The 12791-nt window shown below is 40.7% G+C and overlaps 1 protein-coding gene across 2 annotated transcripts in view; it reads left to right on the top strand.

The window, feature by feature from the left end:
- The window catches only part of LOC132381051 (vesicle transport protein GOT1B-like), a 33171-nt gene that overhangs the window by 18176 nt on the left and 2204 nt on the right, over positions 1-12791 (top strand). The window lies entirely within an intron of this gene.

Raw genomic sequence — 12791 nt, 5'->3', positions numbered from 1 at the left:
TGACTCAACAGACAGCGTCCAAGATAGTGATAGTACATTGTAAGCTGATCCCAGCTGATCCTCTCAATACATTTATTGTAATTGTCCTACTCTCTTAAATCTCACCTCTAACTCTCTCAGAATCACTAACAATATTTTCTTAATTCCACTTATTTTCAATTCTGCATTAAAGTTCAAAATACATTTATTATCAAGGTACATATATGTCATTATATACAATCCTGAAAGTCATTTTCTTGTGGGCATACTCAATAAGGCCATAATCGAATAATAATTATAACAGAATCAATGAAAGACCACCCAACTGGGCCATTCAAACAGAATGCAGAAGACAACAAACTTCAAATACAGAAAGAAATAATAATAATAATAATAAATAACCAATAAATATCGAGAACCTGAGATGAAGAGTCCTTGAAAGTGAATCCACTGGTTGTGGGAATATTAGAATGATGGGGCGAGTGAAGTTGAGTGAAGTTATCCCCTTTGGTTCAAGAGCCTGATGTTTGGAGGGGTAATAACTGTTGCTGAACCTGGTGGTGTGAGTCCTAAGGCTCTTGTACCCTCTTCCAGATGGCAGCAATGAGACGAAAGCATGACCTGGGTGGTGGGGATCCTTGATGATGGATGCTGCTTTCCTTCAACAACACTACGTGTAGATGTTCTCAATGGTGGGGAGGGCTTTACATTTTCTTTTTATCACCTCAATGTACTTATTTAAGTATGATGGCATGGAAACAGCACGTTTTACACTGCAAGGCAATACACGTGACAATACTAAACCAATGTTAGTAACAAGCATTTAGTGTGGTTGATGAGATGCCAACCAAGATGGTTGCTTTGCCCTAGTGAGTTGATAAGGTGTTCTGTACATTAACATTGAATCCCAGACTCCTCAAGATATTGCATGCATTGAGAGATTTTAGTTCATCACTTTTGAGGGAGTGTGGTGCTATCCAGTAGTTTGCAGTCTGTACTGGTGAGTGCATTTCCTCGTGGAATACTCTCCCCAAGAATCTTGCAAACCCTGCCCCTTTTCCAACATCACTGGATACTGAAAATAGTTCAAGGACAGTAAATTACCAGTTATAATGCAATTTATTTAAAAACTTTTTAAACCTTATACTACATTCTAAATAAAAACAGAAATGCACCTGTGTGATTCAGGAATACTCAATTTTAAAGCACAAATCAGTTATTTTTTTCTATTTGAAAATCTCTTCTGAAATATTCATGTTAGGAACTTGCAACCTATAATAATATGCGTTTAGGGCCAGAGGCAGTTTGCTGAAATTCAAGACAGTTCATTTCTCTTAATTGCTCTTTAGAGAGTTACAGTTAGCAGAGTCTGTGTGGGTGTACTCAGGAGTTGCCCATTAATCTAACACACTCAACCACATTCTCCTGCCTTCTCCCTGTAACCTTTGACATCTTTACTAATCCAGAATCTATCAACCTCCACCTTAAATGTACCCAGTGACTAGGCCAGCAGAGCCATCCATGGCAATGAATACCACAGATTCACCACCCTCTGGCTAAAGAAATTCTTTAAAGAAGATCATTAAGCCCACTCTAAGCCTCACAAAGTAATGGCCTCTGTTCTTTCACTGTAATTTCTTTTGTTAATTCTGTGCTGACAGCTGTTACTTGAAATGTTTGTTTCCTGTCTGCAAGTTCTTGCGATTAAAGCTTCCTGAGTGTCCAATTTTTAATCTCTGTCTCTCTCTGTTGTATCATTGTTATAGTAATTAATTCCCATTTGTCAAATCATATTTGCATTGAGTACAAGAGCTGAAAATTCAAAACTCATTAAAACATCAGAATCAGTTTTAATATCACTGACAAATGTCTTCAAAGTTGTTTTGCAGCAGCAGTACAGTGCAATCATAAAAATACTATAAATTACAATAAGAAATGTACAATGAAAAATATTAAATAAATAGTGCAGAAGTGAGCAGAATAGTGAGGTAGTGTTCATGGGTTGGTTCATTGTCCATTCAGAAATCTGACAGCAGAGGGGAAGAAGCTTTTCCTAAAACACTGTGTCTTCAGGCTTCTGTACCTCCTCTCTGATGTCAGTAATAAGAAGAGAACATGCCCTAGGTGATGGAAGTCCTTTTTTGAGGCATCATCTTAGTTAGACCACAGCTTGTGTGCTATGTGCAATCTGGTCTCCTTATGTGGAATGATTTGACGGCATCAGAGTGAGAGAGAGAGATTTATGAGGACACAGCCATCACTGGGGAATTTTAGTTATGAAGCGAGGCTGTCTAGACTAGGCGTGTCATCTTTGCAACAACAGAGACTGAGAGGAGATTTAATTGAGATGTGTAAATTATGAGAGGTGTAGACAGAGTAGGTGCCTATTTTATTTAGCTCAGTAATAAGAAGGCGTAGAGATAATTGCTGGAAGGTTTAAGAAGGAGTTGAAGAAAATAAAGTTGATTATTGGCTGTCATAGACACAATGGGCCAAGTGTCCTCCCTTGCCATAAAATCTCCACTACTCTATAATTATTGGTAATTTAATCTAAGGATGGTCGCAGGTTCCAGTTTTACACAGAAGTCACCATCAGTGTGTCAAATAATCTCTGTTTTCCATAAAACAAAGTCCAAAGCAAATTTTTGCTATCAAAGTACATGTATGTCACCATATACAACCCTGAGATTAATTTTCCTGTGGGCATACTCAGCAAATCTATAGAATAGTATCTCTAACAGGATCAATGAAAGATTAACCAGAGTGGAGAAGACAAACTGTGCAAATGCAAACATAAATAAACAGCAATAAATAATGAGAACATGAGATAACATGATAGCCGTGCATATCTGAGCATTTAATGATATTCTTCATAGCACTTTCATTAAAAATCTTTAAAATCCAGGGAACAGCCCAAAATGATGTTAAGCTAAGTAAAGATTGAGAGTCCTTGAACTTTTAGAGTTAAAGTAGATTTGCATTAGTCCTGTGAAATAACAATAGCCTTTTCACTGGATAATATTCTAAAGCTTTCTCTCCAGAAATATTAACCTTTTGTCTTACAGTACAGTACTATCAGTATTAATATTAAAGTTACTCCCACACAGAAATTTCAGGATATCGAAAAAAGAGACAGGCAATAATTCTAAAGTATAGATACATAAAATATCAGCAAATAAATCCTGATTCCTGACTTGAGAGTAGGTGATTGCAGCAGTGCGTTGAAGTTTTGCCTCTTCTTCTACGGAATCTCACACCACATTGCACAAATTGAATGAGTGTGATCCTTTTCTCCCCATCACACGTCCTGCCATCTCCCGACAAGCCCACCTCTCCCCCCTCTCTGCCCCATCATTGTCAGCACCACAACACGTGGGAGTTTATGCCACAGAGAGCATTTAGCACATTGTATCCATTGGCCAAAAGGCTTGCTCTCATCTCCTGCCCATCAAGAACACAGGAAAACAGGACCAGGACTTGGCCACCAGACCCCTCAAGCCTGCCCCATCATTCAAAATTATCATAGCCGATCTATGCACCACATTCCCATAACTCTAAAATCCTGAATATTCCAAATAGTTATCCAACTGCATCTTAAACATATCTATTGATCTGGCCTTAACCACCGTTTGGGCCTGTGAATTCCAGAGATTTACCCCCTCCCACACCCCCTAAGAGAAGAAATTTCTATGCACCTCAGTTTCCTATCATCAGCTCATTATTTTGCAGTTATGCCCCTTGTTCATGACTTCCCCGCAAGTGAAAAAGCCTCATTTCACCGTCAAGCCCCGTTATGATGTAATTTGTTTCAATACAGTCACCCCTTATTCTTCTAAAGGCCATGCAATATAGATCCAAACAGTCTAGCCTTGCTTGGTAGGACAGCCCTCACATTCCATGTAGTTCTCCTCTAGACGGCCTTCAACGCTACTATAAACTTTTTAGGTAAGGAAATTAAAACTAAGCGCTGTAGTCCATAAGACTATAAGACACAGGAGCAGACATAGGCCATTCAGCCTATCGAGTCTGTTCTGCCATTCCATTATGGCTGATTTATTATTCCTCTCAACTCCATTCTTCTGCCTTCTTCTCCCTGTAATCTTTGACGCCTTTCCTAATCAAAGAACTTTCAACCTCCGCTTCAACTATACCCAATGACTAAACCTCCACAGCTGTCTGTAGCAAAGAATGGCAAGGATTCACCACCATCTGGCTAAAGTAATTCCTCCTCCTCTCTGTTCCAAAGAGATGTTTTTCTGTTCCGAGGCTCTGCCCTCTGGTCAAAGACTCCCCCACAACAGGAAACATCTTCTTCAAGTCCACTCTATATAGGCTTTTCAATAATCAATAGGTTTTAATGAGGCCACCCCCCACCCCCCCCCCAACAACCTCAGTTTTCTAAATATATTCGAGGTGTGGCCTCACTGACACCCTGAAGGACCGTGATGAAACCTCCCTGTTCTTAAATATCAAGCTCTTTGCAATGAAGGGCAACATATTGCCAGCAAGCTGCTTATTGGACCCACCCGATAACCTTTTGCCCTAACCTACTCATGCACTAGAATACCTAGATTCCTCTGAACTTCGGTCTTTTGTGGTCTTTCTTGTTTGGATAATAACCTGGCTTTTAATACCTTTTGCCAAAATGCACGACCTCATACCATTTAGCTCCATTTGCCAGGATTTTGCCCAATCTCTTAAACTATGTCCTCATCACAACTTGCCTTTCTGTCTATTTCTATATCAACAAACTTGGAAACTTTACCTTGCATTCCCTCTTGCAGGTTATCAATGTAAATTGTTAACAGCTATGACTCTTTGATCCCCGGGTTACTCAGGTGGGTACCTTCACCAAAGACAAGCAGGTGGGTGGGTTACTTATCCAGTGTAATATCCCCCCATGCGTGTTGAATAATGGAATCCTGGAATGTCAGAATTGTGTGTTTAATATTTGAGTAATATTGGAAATATCTTCTTTGATTAAGCATTCTTGTTCATTTTAATATTTTATTATGAGTTATATGTAAAAGTACGTGAATGGCATACGTCATCATGTCACTATATGAAATGTGCACATCTTGCTGAAGTGAAAATGAAGTTAGACTCAAATTTATGGCTACCTTGTTATTATTTCCGAGGACCTGTCCTGGGCCCAGCAACTGAGTGCAATTACAAAGAAAACATGGCAGTGCCTCTACTTCCTTAGGAGTTTGTGGAGATTTGGCATAACATTTAACATTTTGACAAACTTCTATAAATGTGTAATGGAGAGTATATTGACTGGCTGCATCACAGCCTGGTATGGAAACACCAATGCCCTTAAAGAGAGAATCCTACAAAAGGTAGTGGGTACAGCCCATCTATCATGGGTAAAGCCCTCCCCACCATTGAGCACATCTACATGAGACTTTGTCACAGGAAAGCAGTATCTATCACCAAGGACCCCCGCCACCCAGAACATGCTCTCTTCTCACTGCTGACATCAGGAGGAAGGCACAGGAGCCTCAGGATTCACACCACCCGGGTACGGTAACAGTTACTACCCCTCAAACCATTAGGCTCTTGAACCAGAGAAGGTAACTTCACTCAACTTCTCTTGCCCCATTATTGAAATTCTCCCACAACCAATGGAATAACTTTCAAGGACTTTACATTTCATGTTCTTGATATTTATTGTTTATTTATTTTTATTATTATTTCTTTCTTTTTGTATTTGCACAGTTTGTTGTCTGTTGCACTCTATTTGAATGTCCCATTTGGGCGATCTTTAATTGATTCTGTTGTAGTTTTTTTATTCTGTAGATTTATTGAGTATGCCCACAGGGAAGTCAATCTCAGGGTTTTATGTAGTGACATATATGTACTTTAATAATAAATTTACTTTGAACCTTGAATTTATTTTTCCTTTTAATTAGTTTCTATGTTTTGGAGTTACAAAACATAACAGTGGCGATGAGTAAGTTTTAAATGAACCCAAGATGACTACATACTTGTTGAAACAGTCAGGGTGGTCAATTTTTTAAAAAAAACATAGCAAAATATGGTCACGTAAAAAAAAACAGTGCAGCACATACTTCTTCAGGAGGAGACAGAGATGCTTGAGTAAAAAACAAGATAGAAAATGGACAATTCACGGGTTCATAAACAATGAATACTGGGTGACAACAATCATAAATTTAAAAAAGAGCAGAAATGGCTGGCTATATCAGAAAGACTGAGGTGTTTGATCGCATAAGAGCTAACTGGATTTTGTATATTGAACAAGTCGGGCAGCACTTTGAAGCAAATGAAATAGCCAATGAGAAATGAGTATCAATTTTGCTGATAGTTTTAGATTTAAAGGCATTTAGATGTTTGACTGCTTCAACCAAACCAGCAGAAGTGAGCTTTGCTGATATCACAAATGTAATGCAGGAACATGAAGAACCAAAACCATTGTTGATTGCAGAATGCTTCATAAGTGGAATTAAAAAGAATGTGAGTCCATTTCTGCGGCATGTGGAAGTTGTCTGACCATTGTCAATTCAATAATGGGCTTAATGATGCATTGAGAGATCTTTTAATTTGTGGAATCAAAACGGCATTTAAAAGAACAGTTGAAATAGCTGTATCAACGGAAGTAGCAGACACAGGCACAACTGCAGTCAGAAATGAAAGTGAGTGTGAGCAAAGCTGCAGTGTCTAGGCAGAAACTGGCCTAACTAGACTAGTGTGTTACCATTGTGGCAGGGGCTCACATACACCAGACCAATGCAGATTTAAAGGGGAAACTTTACAGAAAATGCCACAAGGTAGGACATGTACAAACAGCATGCTGGCTAGATAACAATAAATGGACTGCTCAGGACTGAGAAAAACATACAAAGTCAAGTTGCAGTTTCAAACTGAGCACTAATCTGCATGCTGTTGATGAAAATTCTGATTATGATGAGAGTGACATAGGAATGAGTAACCTTGAGATTTACAATGTAAAACTAACAATAGACTAACAATATGGTTTGTCTATTAAAATGGAAATGGACACTGGCTCAGCTGTTTCAGTCATTCCACGAAATTAGTGTGATTAGCATTTCAAAGATACTGAAATGAAGCCTGTAGATATCCAAGTAAGAACTTACACTGGAGGAAAGATAACTCCTGTGGGAATGACATTTGTAACATAGAAATACAACAACCAACCAGCCACACTGGGCTTGCATGTGGTATAAACACGGGGGCTAGTATTGTGGGACCATGATTTTCTGAGACAACTGTAACTTGAATATAGATCTATCCACCATTTGCACGCCACATCTCCTGTATTGGAGTCAACTGAAAGTGATTTGAGAAAGGTACTGGATCATGCCACAGCAGTGTTCAAGAATGGCATTGAAAACTCAAACATATCAGAGGTTCATCAGTGGTAGATGAAAATGCTGCACTCACGTTTTGCAAAGCCGGTCCGGTTCCTTATACCATCTGTGATAGTGTAGCCAGTGAGCTAGCTAGGTCACATGGAGCCTGACGGAATTCTTTCCAAGGTTGAGTGGAACCCATGGGCAACACCAGTGGAGCCAGTAGCCAAGAAGAATGGGTTTGTCTGGATCTGTGATGATTTTAAGGTCAACCCAGTACCGAAAGCATACCAACACCCTCGGCCCAGGATAAAGGATATCTTTGCAAATCTTTCTGGAGGAAAGTTCTTCAGCAAAGTGGACTTAGTTGAGACCTACCTACAGATGGAAATGGAAGAAAAGTCCAAAGTATTTCTCACCATAAACATTCAGGGCTTTATCGCTGTAATAGGCTTATTTTTGGAGTAGCATCTGCACCTGCACTCTGGCAGAAAGCTACAGACCAAATGCTGCAAGGTTGCCCAGGCCCTCAGTGTTCCAGATGACATCATTGTTACTAGCAAGGATGACAAGGAACATTTCCAAAATCTCAAGTCAGTGTTAATGATTATGGTCTCAGAGCATGGCGCAACAAGTGTGAATTGTTTGAGATACCAACACGTCCCAAAGAAAAGTGTTCAGAGCTATTAGAACCACTTCCTACAGTCCCGGAGTCAACTCCTCCAACTACCCTGGAGGAGGCCCCAGAACCTGAGATTGTCTCTCAGCCACAAGTCTCTCCTGCCAAGCAGAGTGACCCCCACCACCCCTGTCAGGAAAGATGTCCCTCAAGAGTAAGAAATCCTCCACAGCGATTAAATCTTTCGGCCTGAATGGCACAATCTAACATTTACTATTCTGTGGATGTAGATGTACTATACACAGTAGTATGCACAGTATAGATGACTGCAGAGCAAAGTATTCCATATTTGAGTTGAGTTGCATTCAACATCGAGTTGGAGTTTACAGCTAAGCAGGAAGGAGTGTTGTTTATTTAGTATTTCGGTAATATTGTAAATATATTGTTTGATGAAGCATTCTTTCTTGTTTGCATAATTAATTACAGGTTATATGTAAAAGTACATGAATGGCATGCATCATTATGCCACCATGTCATATGCACACGCTGGAATTAAGGAGATTGAGAGGGGATCTGATTGAAACATTTAAGATTATTAAGGGATTGGACAAGATAGAGGCAGGAAATATGTTCCAGATGCTGGGAGAGTCCAGTACCAGAGTGCATGGTTTGAGAATAAGGGATAGGTCATTTAGGACAGAGTTAAGGAAAAACTTCTTCTCCCAGAGAGTTGTGCGGGTCTGGAATGCACTGCCTCGGAAGGCAGTGGAGGCCAATTCTCTGGATGCTTTCAAGAAGGAGCTAGATAGGTATGTTATGGATAGGGGAATCAAGGGATGTGGGGACAAGGCAGGAACTGGGTATTGATAGTAGTTGATCAGCCATGATCTCAAAATGGCAGTGCAGGCTCGAGGGGCCGAATGGTCTACTTCCGCACCAATTGTCTATTAATGTAAAATCAAAACCAAGAAACACTCTCCTGGGTTTTCCTCTTTCTCTTGCAATTAGTTTCATGTTTTGGAATTACAAAACAAAACAGGGATGGCCGGAGGATAAAATGAGGCTGGTACAAGTTGAGTACAAACAGGTCTTTGAAGATTGTTATGGGGTCAATAGACTGACAAGGCCTTTTATCTTTTGCATGCCTTTAAAACGTTACGATTTTAATTTTGAGAGACAATCTTACTGAAGTAGCATAAGCCTATTAGAATAGATTCAGTTCTGCAGCCATCTATGAGGATAATGTAAGTTCACTCTGTGACCACTTGGATTTCCTCCAGGTGGTCTGGTTTCCTCCCACATTCCAAAGATGTACGGGTTAGAAGGTTAATTTGTCACTTGGGTATAATTGGGAAGCGCAGGCTCATTGGGACAGAGGGGCCAGTTACTCTAAAGTATCCCTAAATAAAATAAAGTAAACCAAAAATATAAAATTTTATGGAGCTTGACAGGATTGATGTGGTGCCAACATTTCCTTCGGGCGGTGTTGAGATTCAGGGGTCACAGTAGAAAACATAAGGTCTCATCTCTGTAGAAATGAGATGAGAAGAAGTTACTTCACAGAGCAGGCTGTGAGTATAATTTTCTATGCAAAGGGACTCTGGAAACTCAGGCACTGAGTATGTTCCAGAGAGGGATCATTTGGGTTTCAGATATGAAGCAAATGAAGGGATTGGGCTGGTTGAGGAAAGTGGGCCTGAGGTAAAGGAACAGCCATTGTAATCTGTTCAAAGAAAAACAAATTGTGCAAATGGCACCAGAAGAGAATGAACAGAACAGGCATGAAAAATGGAACGGCCTTACCTTGCTTTTATTACACGCAAAATGCTTCAGAAACTCGGGAAGTCAGGCAGCAGCTATGGAGGAGAAACAGTCTATGTTTCGGCCTGCAACCCTCCACCAGGTCTGGAAAGGAAGGGGGGTAGAATGCAAAATGAGAGGATGGGGGAAGAGGAAGGAGTGCAAGCTGGAAGGTGATAGGTCAAGCCAGTTGAGGGGCAAGGTAGCTGGGTGGGGGAAGGGGAATGAGGTGAGAAATATGGAGGTGGCAGGTGGAAAAAAGAAGGAATCTGATAGGAGAGTGGAGCATGGGAGAGAGGAAGAGAGGAGAGGCATTAGGCGGAGGCGTTGGTGGTGTGATAGGCAGGTGAGGAGCCTAACTCTGGATTTTCAGCATCTGTAGAATCTCTTGTGCTGTTCCCTCCCACTCCTCTTTCCCTTTCTCCCATGCTCCACTCTCCTATCAGATTCCTCCTCCTTCGGCCCCTCACCTGTTCTCCCTACCGTAGATTTGTTCGTGTAGCAAATTCCTTGGCTACAAAGTGGCTCTAAACGCCCTCCAAGAGAAGTACAGTGTATATTCATTGCTGTCCTTAAAGAAGCGGGGCTATCAATTTAAGCACAGCAAGATCCCACCGGCACTAACGAGGTAAATGACTGAATAACTGGTTTGAGTGACTGGTTGTGAGAAGGTTGGGAAGTATCAGACAAGCATGCTTCCTTCACCTTCTTTTCTGAATTGCTGGTCTTTCACTGAACAAGATGTCACTGCCCATTTGCCAACACGTGTTCCGAACCGATGCAACGTGAAGAGAGTGGGTGTGCTGTCATGGTTGCCATCCTGTTGGTGAGTGAGCTGAGGCCAGTGTTGTGTTTTAATAGAAGGAATTCCCAATTGAATCTTCCAGTCCCTTTTGAGTTCCTCAGTAACAGAGAGTCCAAGTAACCCTGTGTATGATTCAACAAGTTTTCTCTATAAAATGGTTTATAATATTCTTTCAGTTATAAAATCATACAAGCCTTTTGGTCCATTGTGTCCACACCAGTCATCAAACATATTCACACTATCCTACAATAATCCCATTATTACTTCCTACAATCCCAGATTCTACTACTAACCACATATGAGGGTCATTACAGTGGGCAATTAACCTACAAATGTTTGTCACATGTGGAGGAAATCAGAGCATTTAGAAGAAACCCACAAAGTCACAAGGAAAGCCAGTAAATTTCACACAGAAAGCAACTGCGACGAGGATTGAACTGGGTTATTGGCACTATGAGGCAACAGCTCTACTAGTTACACACACAAAATGGTACTCGTGTGCCATCCCAGGTTCTTTCCACAAGAACTTCCCCCTGAGGGCTTTATTGTTCTTATAATGCCACACTCTTTTGTTGGTGTGGTCAAGTATTCGAGTCTTGCAATCCACAAGCCATTTAATAATTATCAAAAAGTTTTAAAAGGATGTTTATCTTTAAAAGATTTAAAATGGTACATTGGCCTTCATCAATCGTGGGATTGAGTTTAGGGGCCAAAAGGTAATGTTGCAGCAATATAGTACCCTGGTCAGACCCAACTTGGAGTACTGTGCTCAGTTCTGATCGCCTCACTACAGGAAGGATCTGAAAACCATAAAAAGAGTTTTTATGGAGATTTACAAGGATGTTGCCTGGGTTGGGAAGCATGCCTTATGAGAATAGGTTGAGTGAACTCGGCCTTTTCTCCTTGGAGTGACAGAGGATGAGCAGTGACCTGATAGAGGTGTATAAGATGATGAGAGGCATTGGTCGTGTTGATAGTCAGAGGCTTTTTCCCAGGGCTGAAATGGCTAGCATGAGAGGGCACAGTGTTAAGATGCTTGGAAGCAGGTATAGAGGAGATGTCAGGGGTAAGTTTTTTTACGCAGAGAGTGGAGAGTGCGTGGAATGGGCTGCCGGTGCACGGTGGTGGAGAAGGATACAATAGGGTCTTATAAGAGATTACTGGACAGGTACATGGAGCTCAGAAAAATAGAGGGCTATGGGTAACCCAGGTAATTTCTAAGGTAAGGACATGTTCGGCACAGCATTGTGGGCCAAAGAGCCTGTATTGTGCTGTAGGTTTTCTATGTTTCTAAAACAATATCAGTAACTCTTTTACACATACACTTACATCTATGACTTGATTTGTATGCATAGCGTGTGTTAGATAAATATGGGAACCTATGCCTGGCAGACATTACTATAGATTATAACACCACATAGAGTGGGAAAAAAGAATTAATAATAATATAGTACCTTTCACTGCCATTCTACTAACCACAGTGCCTTATATCTACTGAAGTCTGTGCTGATGGAGTCACTCTCGAGGGAAAATGCAACAGCTTCTGCCATGGTCCCACTAAGAGCAAGATAATCAATGACAGAAGGACAAGTTTGGTTAATGGGTAGCTATTGATTAGAAATCCATGACCCTGTTTTAAAGGATTAACATGCAGGAGTACACAGGGTCATGGGCGAACATTTTACTGAAAGAGTGGACAATCTTCATCACCCCGATCTCTTGTATTTAACAGAAGCATCACTTGTGGGTCTAGAACATTGAACATAGAAAACCTACAGCACAAATACAGGCCCTTCGGCCCACAAAGCTGTGCCGAACTTGTCCTTACCTTAGAACTAGCTGGGCTTACCCATAGCCCTCTATTTTTCTAAGCTCCATGTACCTATCCAGGAGCCTCTGAAAAACCCTATAGTTTCCACCTCCACAACTGTCGCCGGCAGCCCATTCCATGCACTCATCACTCTCTGCATAAAAAAAACTTACCCCTAACATCTCCTCTGTATCTACTTCCAAACACCTTAAAACTATGCCCCCTCATGCTAGCCATTTCAACTCTGGGAAAAAGCCTCGGACTATCCACATGATCAATGCCTCTCATTATCTTGTACACCTGTTTAAGGGTCTGTTTGATTATAAGACAACGTTTTGAGAAAAGGTTGTTATTTTATTTTTTCACCTTTACAACCAGGGTTTTGAATCAAATCTTCTTCTGATCAGAGAATCTATACTCAAGTACAGGAATGTATTCAATTCT

Source organism: Hypanus sabinus, chromosome 25 (genome assembly GCF_030144855.1).
Source record: "Hypanus sabinus isolate sHypSab1 chromosome 25, sHypSab1.hap1, whole genome shotgun sequence".
Lineage (NCBI taxonomy): Eukaryota > Metazoa > Chordata > Chondrichthyes > Myliobatiformes > Dasyatidae > Hypanus > Hypanus sabinus.
Note: the sequence above shows the minus strand (reverse complement) of the source record. Positions and strands in the feature narration are given on the sequence as shown.